This window comes from Apus apus, chromosome 13 (genome assembly GCF_020740795.1).
Source record: "Apus apus isolate bApuApu2 chromosome 13, bApuApu2.pri.cur, whole genome shotgun sequence".
Classification (NCBI taxonomy): Eukaryota; Metazoa; Chordata; class Aves; order Apodiformes; family Apodidae; genus Apus; species Apus apus.
In genome coordinates, this window is record NC_067294.1 from 3,269,585 (window position 1) to 3,282,080 (window position 12,496).

The following is a 12,496-nucleotide window of genomic DNA, read 5'->3' on the forward strand; positions in this document are numbered from 1 at the left end:
TAATAATGCAACTGTTCACTCTGCTGCTCCCGTTCTCCAGTCTGACTTGTGCTAATTTTCCTTCCCAGATGAAAGCATGAAGGCTCCAACCTCAGTTGCACTGACTTGCTGGAATATGGATCAGGCTGTAAAGCCTTCAAACGGCTGAGCTGCTCTTTTGTGAATGAACACAATCAAAATCAGCATTAATTCAGTGACTGATGACCCCCTGCTGGACCTTGGTGGTGGTGGTAGACTTCATAATTTAACTAAGTAGGTCAACAGACAAACAAATATGCCTGGAAGAAAGTAGTGCTTTCTCACCTTAAAATTCATGATCCAATGGACATTGGATGGATGGCCATGCAGTGGCTGGCCATCTGGGCATGTGTGGAAAATACACACTAAATTCCCTTCCCTGCAAGGCTCTAGGAATGCAGCTTCTCCAGTGCCAGGATGATCTGATGGATCTGGTCTGTTAGCCAGTCCCACGGCTGCTGTGACCTCTGGATGCCTGTGATCTGCATGGGCCATTCCAGGGGTAGGCAAAGGTCACCCAAACACAGGCTTTGCCTTCTGCCCCGGGGCTCCAGAGCCCTCCTAGTTATGAGACCTTGGCCAGGATATTCCTTAGCAAGAGTGGCAGAGTATGGAATAAATCTCCTAGAGCCTCCATACATTTCTCAAAATTATAATCCATTTCCACTTCAGCTGCTCATGAGAAAAAAAGGGATTAAAAAAGACGGAACGTTCTTCCCTTTGGCCAAAGCAGAAGAAACCATCTTTCATTTACTGCAGTGAAGCTAAACAGCTGAATCTGTGAGACGTGGATGTGAAGCTGGCAGCCTGGCTTGTAAAAGAAACAGAAAGCAAGCAAGAGAATTAGTTCCTCATGCCTTCGAAACTCTAACTCCTGCAGACCCCTGGGCTTGGCGGCATTGTCAGAGCTAAGTGGGTGGAAACAGGATCATTTCCCTTAAGAAGTCATTAAGGAAAACAACTTCAGACTATTCAGGGTTTCAGGTACTGTTACAGCAGCCTAATGGAGAGATAGCCAGTTACATCTTCCTGGACAGTACCAGCAGACACAACCTAAGTTTTGTGGAACACCAAAGGTATCAGCTCTCCTCCCCAGTGCCACAAACTGCACATGAAATAGCCACAGAACAGAGCAATGCTACACAAACCACCTCTGGTGCCAAATGGAAATGTAATTTGCAGGCATGTGTCAGCAAAGTCCTTTCCTACAGGAGAAAGAAACTCAAGCAGCCACATGGAAATACTTTCAGCATTAACCATCAGAGGAGATGGCTGGTGCAGATCACAGGAGCCAGGTAATTTAGTTCTGAGCTTTAAATATGTGCAGTGCCAAGAAATATTAGGAGACGTTGAGTGTTGAATGCAGCCCTGCACATCAGTGCTGCAGAGTCAGGAGGGGAAGCAGAGCAAAGCCCTTACTGAGCTGCTTGGTACCTTCCTTGGAGCCACAGCCCAGTGTTCAACCTGCGAGCTGCCCTCTCTGCTGTTTGCTGCTTACTCACGAGATATAAAAGGAGACTGGAGGCTGCCACTTTCTACATGATGTGATTTTGACAGCAACCTGTGTCTGCCAGAGAGTGAAGGATGGAGCTGATGTCCCCTTCCAGTCCTCAGCCCTCCCTCCCTCACTCCAACATCACTATCCCCAAACCTGTGAATCCAAATAGCTCCAGGGTAGGTGGATTTTTCCACCCTGTTTCAGGTCTAATTTCTCTTTCAAACTAGTACCATATATCTTTCCCCACCTCCCACTTGTCACTTTATGGCTTGCTGGATCTGTTCCCTTTAATGCTTGAAAATATACAGTTAAAATTGCCTTAAAATTTACTAATATGCCTTTTTATTTGAAAGGCTTATTTCTCTAAAAGGCTTGCCCAGTCTTATATGAGGGCATGCTCTCTAATATTAAACATTTTTTTTTTTTTTTAAATAGGTGCACATCTGTTTGATATTTAACTCAGAACAAATGGTGAGAGTGGAGAACATGAGCAGAATTACACTTCAGATAGCTATAAAAGGTCATTTTTGCTTTAAACTACAAAGGATGAATAGGAGCATATGACACACATAATAAAGGCAGAGATAGGTTTAGAATGCCCTCAGGCTACACTAAGGTCAGCTGCCAGCTCACAAGAAAAGACACATTTTGCTCTCCTTGTTTTTTTTTTTTCCACCCAAAAGTGTAGAGCAGTAAGCTGGGATCTGTGTGTGAGGAAGGTCACTCAGTCTCTGCTTTGAAACCCATCACATTTTTCTCTATTATTTTCCTAAGGGATACTGAACTCTAGAGCTTAATAATTAAATATTTGCCCCCAAACTAACCCAGCTTTCTTCCTGTCTGAAAATTAAAGAAGGGTTTGGCTTGTCTTGCTGAAGAAGCCATTGCTTGTGCCCTGCCATGTGATGAGAAATTTCTCACTATCAGACATCTAGGTTATCTGCAAAAAACGTGTGTGCTCCTTTCTGAAGTGGCCAGGAGGGTTTCTGGTGGAGATGCTGAAAAGAAGCAAAGCTCAGTCACCCCTACAGTGGTGTCTGTGCAGCAGGGATGGGCAAAATAACTGGATTTTGCCTCTGGTTGTAGATTCAGCCTGTGCTGGGCTTTTTGGGCAGGGCTTGGTTTGAAAACTGCCAAGTCCTCACTGTGAATTTTGAAGGGGAAATGAAGTGGGAAATAGGCCATCTCTCATTTAGAGCTGGCATGGGACCAAACCAATGGGAGCAGATGAGGTTTCTAATAAAACCTTCCTGAAAGGCAAAGGGGTGTAGAGACAAGATGCTGGTTGTAATCTGCCTCCAGCCATCTGCTCCACAAGCACTGGAAATGCAGGGCAGGGTATGACAAGCACCTTGTAGATAAAAGGGAGATGGAAACATGGGCTCAAATTTGGTCATCAGGTGGCTTTTATATCTGCCAGAACATATTTTCTGCTATTAGAGACAGATTAGTGAAAAAAAAATATAGAACAAGAAGGTCAAAACCTTACATGGAGCTCCATCCCTCTAAGGCTTATTTGAAGCCTTGGACTTGTTTCTCTCCTGGGGGGGCAAAATTTGAGTCTTACTGTTTCTTTGCAAAGTTATGCAACTTTTTGGTTGCTTTCCCTCTTCTTCCCCCCAAAACACAAGAAAGTCCTTTATCCTGCTGGGAGCTGTTCAAATCCTGTTGGCAAATCACGGAGTATTTCTAAATTGGAGAGATGAGATGTGCATGCACATTCAAGACATTTGGAGCAGAAACTCAAGTCTATTTTCTGAGTATTCCTGAGCTTTGTAGTCCAATCTGCAATCACTAGAAAGCAAATTGTCCATAGCTCCATTCCATAACGTAGGGTATTAATGGGAACCAGGTACCCTCCTTCAAAGGAATGGGAACATCAAGAATCAGATCTGTTTCTCATGTTCTAGAAAGCATTTCACAGTTTTAATGATTATTCAAAGGGTGAGGGGGGGAAGAGGAAAAGCTGAACAATAAATTCAGGAGCTAGCTCGGTTACAGAGAGGTACAAACACATCCTCTGGCTGAAATGCCTCTTTTTAAAGCCTGATACTCCACGCTTTGTGGTACCAGGCACACGAGCTCTCAGCTGCCAACACGAGGGCACGCTGGCAAACAGCCACCCCAGCTGCCGCGGCTCCAGTGCCATTGTGAGCTTTGGGGTTTATGCTCAGCGTGTATTGAGAGCGATCCCTTTGTTCCATATGGCTTCCATATAGTGACACTGCATCCTGTGTAGGAGAGGTCAAGGAGTGGATTATCAGCAAGTGTTTCCAGTCGAGAATGAAGGGAGCTGGCGGGGCAAATCTGCACAAAGCCTGTTCTGTGCTTCTCATCGGTGGGGTGACCTCGGGGTTTCGGTGCCTCCGCGTTCCCCCGCTTCTCCCTTCATGTGCTGAGCACAGCAGAGGGTAACGTGTTAGCACAGCATTTCCCTGGCAGGTTTTTAGAGGCAAGAAGAGAATAAAAGCAACCCTGAAAGCCTGGCTGGAATGTTAACTATGCACAGGGAGGGAGCAGTGCAGGGAAGAATCTGCTCCCATCCTCAACCACATTCTCATTCCCATCCCCACCCCACTGTCCTGCTGCCCAGCACCTTGGGGCCAGTCATCAGGCTGCAATTGCTGAATACTCTCATGGGTATTTTAACCTTGCTCTGATTAATGGTGAGGAGAGGGACAGGCTTGTAACCCTCCATGACACGTTTCACCATCTTGCTCTCCTCAGAGCATCCCCCTGTCCTCGGGGTGGGATCAGGAGTGACCTCCTCTCTGCAAGAAGGTCTTGGATTATATCCCCACCTCCATCTCCAAGCATCAGCAGGATGTCACAGCAGGGAAAGTATGCAGGGACAGCCAGGTGGGCTCAGCCACAGCACTGCTTCTGTCCCTGCCCCGGGGTGAACATCCAGAGCAGAGCTCCCTGGTTTCCCTTCCCAGCCCAACACTGCTGAGACCTTTCTCTGGATCCCAAGAACAGGCAGCAGGTCCTGGTCCTGCTTGGATTCTGCTGAAATTAATGCTCCCCACCAAAAATCTCTATGGGTAGTTTTGGATTTGTTTCTCCCTTAGAACAGTTTGAACATGAAATGAAGAGCAAGTTCCTCTCTCTTCTGCCCCATGGCTGGGGAGAAAAGTTTGCAGAGCACAAGTCTGGGGTTGATGCAGAAGAAGGGAGTTCCTGGAGCCGCTCAACAACCGACTCCTTGCTGCCCATCCCACTCCCACCATCTCCACTCTCCCTTTCTGCCACCTCAGACAACAGCTCTGACTTCTTTTCCAATCACCAACATGTTTCTTGTGTCTCTCAGAGCATTCCAGCAGACATTGCTAGGTATGCAATGTTAATAACTGCATTTTAATAACTCATGACCTGCGAGACCTGAGTAATTATAAACCTCATAGGGTTATTACTGACCAAGTAAAAATTATATTCCATTTAAACATTCCTTATATAATATCCCCACTGCAGCCAGCATTTCAAGAAAAACAGTGTTACCACTGCTGTTTCTCTGGTGCCTAATGAGTTAGCTTTGGCTGCAAATCAGGAGCTTTTGCTGGGTGTAGTTTACATTGACCACTCAAAAGCTTTAGATATTCTGGACTGTACCTTGTTGTTTAATGATAGAAAATTAAATTGGGTCTGGGGGGAGTGTAGTCAGTTGGTTCCAGCAGTGCTGGACAAAGTGCACTGAAACCCTATGCTCAGCCCTCCTCTGCAGGAGCAGCCTGGGAAGGGATGGGGCTGGGGCAGGGTTGAGAACAGGGCTGTGTCTGCTGGGGCAGCAGCAAAGGGACAGGGATTGAGCCTGTAGCATGACCCAGGGTGCTGGGTGCTTCAGGGATGTTTGTGGGGGACTGCACATGCTCACTCTTCATCCTTGCAGCATCCAACAACAGGGAAAATAACCTCTCCTTCAGTCTGAAAGTCCTCTGAAGTTTGGAAAGAAAGTCTTTATGAAGACATCTCACCTCTTGGATGGGAGCCTGGAGGGGACAGGTGAGGAGGGGCTGCTGCACCCCTCCTGATTTAGCAGCTACACCAGGGTGAGGAGGTTGGTAACCCATCTCAAAGGAGAGGTTTCAGACTGGGAATAGTCTGGAGAAGAGTGATGCAGATAGTTGGGAATATGCAACCACTGCCATAAGAAGAGAGGCTAAACAGAATGACAGGCTTCAGTAAATCATGCACAAACGGAGTAGGGAATGATTAGTTCTTTTTATCATAAGACAAGAGGAGGGAGCACTCAGTGGAATCACAGGGCAGTAGCTTCTGACCAAACATAATTCAAATAAACCCTGGAATCAGCCCTGCAGCTCAGCTGGTGGGTGGGGAACATGGTGCCTGGGCTGGAGCCTCAGAGTAGGAGCCTCTATCTGCAGCTTGCCAGGAGCAGGAGGGGATGCTGGGGACTCATCACACTGTGCTCATCCTCTGCCTCATTTTTTTTGCAAACCTGAGCCCCAGCTCATTCATCTTTGGTGTGACCCATCCCACACATTCTTATGTACTTCTGATTTATTTCTATTTCACAGCTAGTTTTTTGCCCATGAAAACAGATTCTCATTCCCTGTGATTTTGTGTGTCAGGAAGAACATATGCCAGCAGTGAAAACAAATCCAGAAAGTTCTTCCCTTATGCTCTGTTTACACTGCATCATCTTCTGTCTGGTTTGATTTCAGTATCAATATTTTCCTTTTTACCCTTGTGCCATGCAAAAAAATGAAGATACTGAAAGAGGTGGCACGATTATTTCCCTGTAAATAATGTTATGTTGACTCTAATTTATTTGAGCTAAAAAGAAATATTAATTACCATTTTGCCTGGTGAGTCTGCAGCTCATTTAGAATAATAAGAGCCCACTTTTCAGCTGAGTATTCTGGAATGTTGAGCATTTTGGTTTTAATGGTGTGGGAAATGGATCTAAGAGGCTGCAGATATTTGGTGTTCAGGTGCTACAGAAAATCCTGCTCAGGGACTGTGCCTTTCTAAGTGCCCGAGTGTCCAGGTGGCTCCCACAGCATTCAGCTTGGCAGAAGAATTAAAAGTACAGGGGGGAAATGTCTTTTCCCCTCTCCTCTACTTTCCTTGTTTGTTTCTTTCCAAGGAATGATGGAAAAGTCCTTAGCAGGTAGCATTTCACTCCATTGCTAAAATATATCGAGTTGGTTTTCTACCCCAACAATGTTTGCTCCTTTCCTGTGGACAAGAGGAGCTGGCTGAGGTCTGTCCCTGTGAGAACAGGTAGAACCAGCTCATTCCATTAAACAAAAAGGGAATGTTGGGAACCTTGCATGGTGTGGGGGGTTAGTGCCTTACCACTGTGCCAGGGCATAAAAGCAAACACATAGGAGACATCAGTCCTGCTTCAAGTATTTGATTTGCTTAATTTAAGCAAAGACCACAGATATTTGATTTAGACTTCCTGCGTGAAACTCTTCATGGATTTTTGTTCAGAGATTCATGGTGCTGGAAGCTGGAAGCACATTAGATTAGGTGCAACTCATCTATCACCAGCCAATAAATGTTGCCCAGCTCATTTCTGTATAGAACCTCATAACTTCTCCTTTGCCAAAGCACATCTTCCAGGAAGGCATCCTGCCTTCTTTTGAAGACCTCAAGAGATAGAAAATCCAATTCTTCCTTCCATAATGTGTTAATCACTTTCATCACTCAGAGCCTGTACCTTATTTCCAGCTCAATTTAGCTGACATGCAAACAGCCATTAGAGCTCATTAGCACATTCTGACTAATGGGGTTTTGCTCTGGACTTGATAGGACCAGACTCCTTTTCATGAAAGTGTTGCTGGTATTTTAGCATCTCAAGTTTGTGTCTCTTCTGTGTGTGACCCTAAAATGTTTGTAAACTTCTAAAGAATGGTCAAAATCTGCTGGTTTGTCTGGGAACAAATAATCAGTTAATTCTGTTCAGACATGCAGCTTGTTTCTTGGTCGTGGTGTAACTGAATCATTAACATTTCCAAATTCTTCAGCATATTAAAATCTGCAAGATCTGGAGCGTTTATATGTTATTATTTATGGTTATTTATTATTTAACCTAAAAATGCCATCTGGATCCTGATAATACTCTTGCTTGTTGATTCCAAAAGAACTTGTTGCTTGTTTGCTATCTAAAGCTGTGATTGTAAAACATAAGAATAAAATGGGAGCAATTTATTTTCCAGATCAAATTTTCCCTGGGCAGGATTAAAACTGCCACAGCAGTAAAGAGTTTACAAACTCACTAAAGAACTGTAATAACTTCCCTTCCCACTGCTGGGTCAAGGAAAGGTAATACATGTTTCCAATCAGCTTTGACTTGAACTCAAATTGTAGGTTTTATTTCACTTTAATCCATATGTGAGTTCACGTTAAAGGTAAGAGAAATCACAGGACTGCTAACATGGAGTAGAGTTAATTAAATTCTGCAGCTCCTTTTGGAAGAAGCCCTGGATCTCCTTGTGCATAAAGACTTCCAGGGTGCCTCTGAGGGCAAGACCAACTGGAAAATGTCTCTACTGGTGCAGCAAGGACAGTGGCAAATTAAGTTGTAGCTACCAAGTGAAGTACATTGAAGAAGACCTTGCAACACTTGGGAAATCTTTCCTTTTGCTGAGCTAACCACAAAAAATTAAAAAGCTTCTTTCTTAGCCCTTCTCCTCCCTGTCCCAGAAAAAAACAACCAACAAACAAAATCCAGCCCCACAGCTGAGAAGCACTGGGAGGGCTCTAAGGAAACACGGCACGTTCTCGGCTCAGACCCAAACAAGATCTTTCTCCAAGGCAGCCCCTGCTGCAAACTTGCTTTTAGAAATGATAAAAGCTTGTTAGCCCTCCTTCTCTGCTTCCTGCTTACGGCAGGAATTGGGCTATATATTTTTTTAATTTCTGGTTTTCTGTCCAGTCTTGTTTTAAATGTGTTCTGGAAAAGAGCTTCTGCTAAGTAGGAGAGACTATTCACATGCTCAAAGTTAAGTCTGCATTTCAGTGGCTTGCAGAACTGGGACCTGAGCTCTCACCATGCAGAATCAAGTGCACTAAGCCCTTGGCAGGTCTTGTTCAGCCACACAGTGTGCAGACCTCAGCCCCTGCCTGTGTGGACCTGGGAGGAGATTCTTCTTTAAGCAACAAATATTTATTTTATGTTCTTTTTCTTTTTTTAATGTTCTTTTTCTCTTTTTTTTTAATGTTGGCTCACCCAAAATCTGGACAACACTGGAGGCCTGGCTCAGGGACACATCAAATGCACAGAGTGGCAGGATGTGGGGACAAGAGATGGCTGGTTACTGCAGGGAAGGAAATGAACATTTACTTCTGCATGTGAGCTTGAAGCTGTGTCCTTACCAGGGTGCCAGGCTGGTCAGCAGGGTACAAACCTCAAGAAAAATGTGTTTTGAATGTATTTTGTTGAATGGTGGATTTCACTCCTTGTGAATGGTTTGGGAAGCTGAATATTCACCAAACTACCCAGCAGAGAGAGCTCTCTTGATGCTCTGGTTTCTGGCTTCTATCTAGAGTAAAAAAGTGGAAATTGCATCCAGGGAAACAAATTTTTCTTCCCACCTGAAGCTGGCAGCAAAAAGGTTTTCTGTCTGAAAATGAGTTGTGTTCCACAAGGAATTACACACTGTGTCTGAGATTCTGGAAAAGCAAGCAAGCCTTCCTCTAGCACTGAAATGGGACGGTTTAAAAGTGAATTTTAGAATAATGCATCATAGAATCATAGAATGCCAGGATGAAAGAAACCTCAAGGATCATCTGGTCCAACGTTTTTAGGTAGTACTGTAGTTTACATGAGATGGCTCAGCACTCTGTCAAGCTGAGGCTTCGATGCAGCATGCATTCACTTTGCCTCAAGCAATAAAATAAATGTCTCCTTTAAACAAATGTATTATTCTTAAGCTTCCCAGAGATTATCAATGAGAATGAGTCCCTTAAGCATTAAATGCCAGATTCGATGTCTCCTGAAGTGTTTCTTGGTGGCCTAAATAGGCCTTGGATCAGGCTCTGACAGGTCATCCACTGGGATACCAACAGCAACTGGCCTTTTCGTGTAGGCTTGGAACTTCACCTCCTGCAAAACCTCATCCACTTGACAGCAGAGTGCTTCAGACCTTGCTGAGAAGAGCTGAGTTCATGCCAATGAGTTCTTCAGTTTGTCATAGCCATTTTAATAGCAAATTATTATTTTTCTGTATTCCTCTACTTAGATGCTTGCAAGAGTGCTTGAAAGTTATTTGTCCTCAAGGCCACAGATATGTGAAGAGGCTGTTTCCATAGATGTGTGTAGCAGCCTTTCCCTTGTTTCTCATCCTAGCCACTTAATTTTCCCTCTATACAGAAATGTCCTTGGCTATTCTGAGGTTCTATTCCCTGAAGTTTGTTTCCTGGCAAACTTGGATGCTCAAGTGCTCTGTCCTCTGTGTTTCGAGGGGATTTCAAAGCAGTTCATCACAATTCTCTTTTTTGTATAAACACTTCAAAGTTACTTCAGCAAACTTAAATACTTGCACGTCATCAAAACAGGTTTTGATGATTATGGTTTTGTGTTCTGTGCAGCCAAGTACCTTAGACTTAGATGGCGTCTTTGTATATAACAAGCTTTTCTCTCTTAATAAGCTCCTCACTGCAAATTCAAGCTTTTCTTTTTGACAAATTTGGAGATATGAAAACAGTTCTGTTTTCTCTGTTAACACTCAGGGGTGTTAAAACAACATCCTTTTTCTCACAGGCTCTCATCTTGGAATTAGCCTGGTGAGTTTTTTATGTTGCTTTGGTCTGTAGAATTGTCCACTCAGGGAAACAAAGCTAATTCAGCTCTTGCTAGCCCAGCTTTGATTAATACATAATATGTCAGGGGTTTTTTTACATCAGTCACCTCTGTTTTAGCTGCATTGATCTATCAGTCCAGGTCTGAGGCAAACAACTCCAGGTTTGAAGCAAGAAGAGTCTTTTGTGAAAACATCCATAACTCCATCCATCATACCTGGACTCCACAAACTCCGCAAACACCTACCTGCAGGCACAGTCTCTTCTCTTCATGCTGGTGACTTTCCTTGGTCACATTTCTGAGGTCAAATGCCAGGAGAAGGTTAATATCAAAAGGTTCAAGGCAAGTAGGCTGACTCCATGGCCTTCAGCCTGAATCTGTATGTGCTCTTGCAATGAACAGATCATCAACTTGGCAATGGAGCTGCTGAGAGATGTATTGAATAGTTCAGCTCTACAGTCAGGGTGAGAGCAGCTCATTAAAGTGCAGGATCTGAGCCCTCACTTCAGAGAGGGTTTGGAGATCCTGGCTGTTTCTTCTCTCTGTTCCTTCAGAAACAGGAAGGAAATAGAGCTCAACTGATATTTTATGTCCTTCTGCAGAATGTGGTGACCTCAGAGTTCAAGCACTTGCAAAGACATCCCTGCCCTGTACAAAAGCAATCAAGGTTGCATTATCCAACACAGGGACCTCAGTGCCTGTTGGGTTAAACTGGAAAAAGACTTCCTTTCTAGGAGCTACCTTAGGAAGAGAAATTTATAACAGCTATTTGATATTCCCTAACAAACCAAGATTTAAATTTAAACTAGCAAAATCCATCCTTTTATTTCCTTCTTCCTCACCACTGCTGCAGCTTCATGCAATCCAGAGTGGAGGGAAGGGGTGGCCTCCAGGCCACTGCTCCTGAACACATCACTTCAGAGGAGTCTTCCCATCCAGGAAAACCACATAAACAGCTGATGAAAGTCCTTTTTATGAGCTGATTATAAGTGTTGTCATTATTCTGAGCTGACTATCTCCATATTTTTGGCATGTGTTTGATCCAAGTTGGATCTGAATCTTTATAGATGAGAGTTAGATGCTGGTGGCTGCAGCTGTTGCTCGTGAGCTGCCCCACTGGGAGGAGGAGGAGTACTCCCACCAGTAGTCCCATGTTTGTGCCTCAAGTGGCTTATTCCTGTTACTGGTTGTGAGCAACAGATAGTGGCTATAGGGGAGATTTGCTTAAGGGTCACGGTGGGGTTCCTGGAGGGAAAACTGGATAGGAAAAGCCAACTATTCCATGAAGAAATACAGCAGGATTGTATCTATGTCCATCAAGTAAAGGAAAGCTGGTGAGTGTGTTTCCCTGAGGCGTCTGCAGGAGGTGAATTCAGCCTTGCTCCTTTTCAGGAGTGCCTGAATTATGCAGCAGGTACATCTTGGACTCAGCTCCCATTTGCCATGCGTGGAGATGTAAGCGTGGTCCTTTGTCACCAAGGGTCCACGCTGCTGTTCCTGGGGGCTGAGCAGCTCAGGGGCCAGGGGAGCCCTCGCAGGGTTCATCCCCCCTCATTAAACCAGATTTCACACCCTCCACCCATCAGAGCAGAGCTCTGGGGTCAGCGCGGCTGCCAACAGGTTTCTGGATGGAATTGCAAGTCTGGAGCAGAGCTTGCAAAGCCTTAACCATTCTGTGACCTCGGTAGTAAAGAGAGGGAAGGGGAGAGGGAGCTCCTCCTCCCACATGGACCTGCAGCAGCCCTGGATGTTGGAGGGGCTCCAGCTGAAATCCGTAGTGAGCAGGGGGAGATGCTGGCAGGGCGTCCTCAGCGCAGTCCCCTCTTTCTGAAACGTGCTTCCTCTCTTGGTCCACCAGATTTATTAAACTCGCAGGCGAGCTGCAAGGACCATCTGTTTTCCAGGGACTTTAGGGATGAGTGGAGCAAGAAGGAGAAGGTGGCTTAAGGGGTAATTGAAGGTTTTGCAAATGTGTCTGGTTTTCTTTGAGGGAAGAGTGGTTTTAGGCAGGCCCTTTGTCTACAGCTACATATTGCAAGAGATGTGGTAGATTTTAATGCATTACTGGGTGGTCGGATGACATGGTAAGACCTGACAAGGTTGATTTCACAGATCAAACAAAGGTTTAGTGCTGCTTCTGCAGCACAGGTCTGTCAGAATTGAGGGGGAGAGGAAAAACAAGAACAGCCCAGGGTTTGGCTACGCACCAG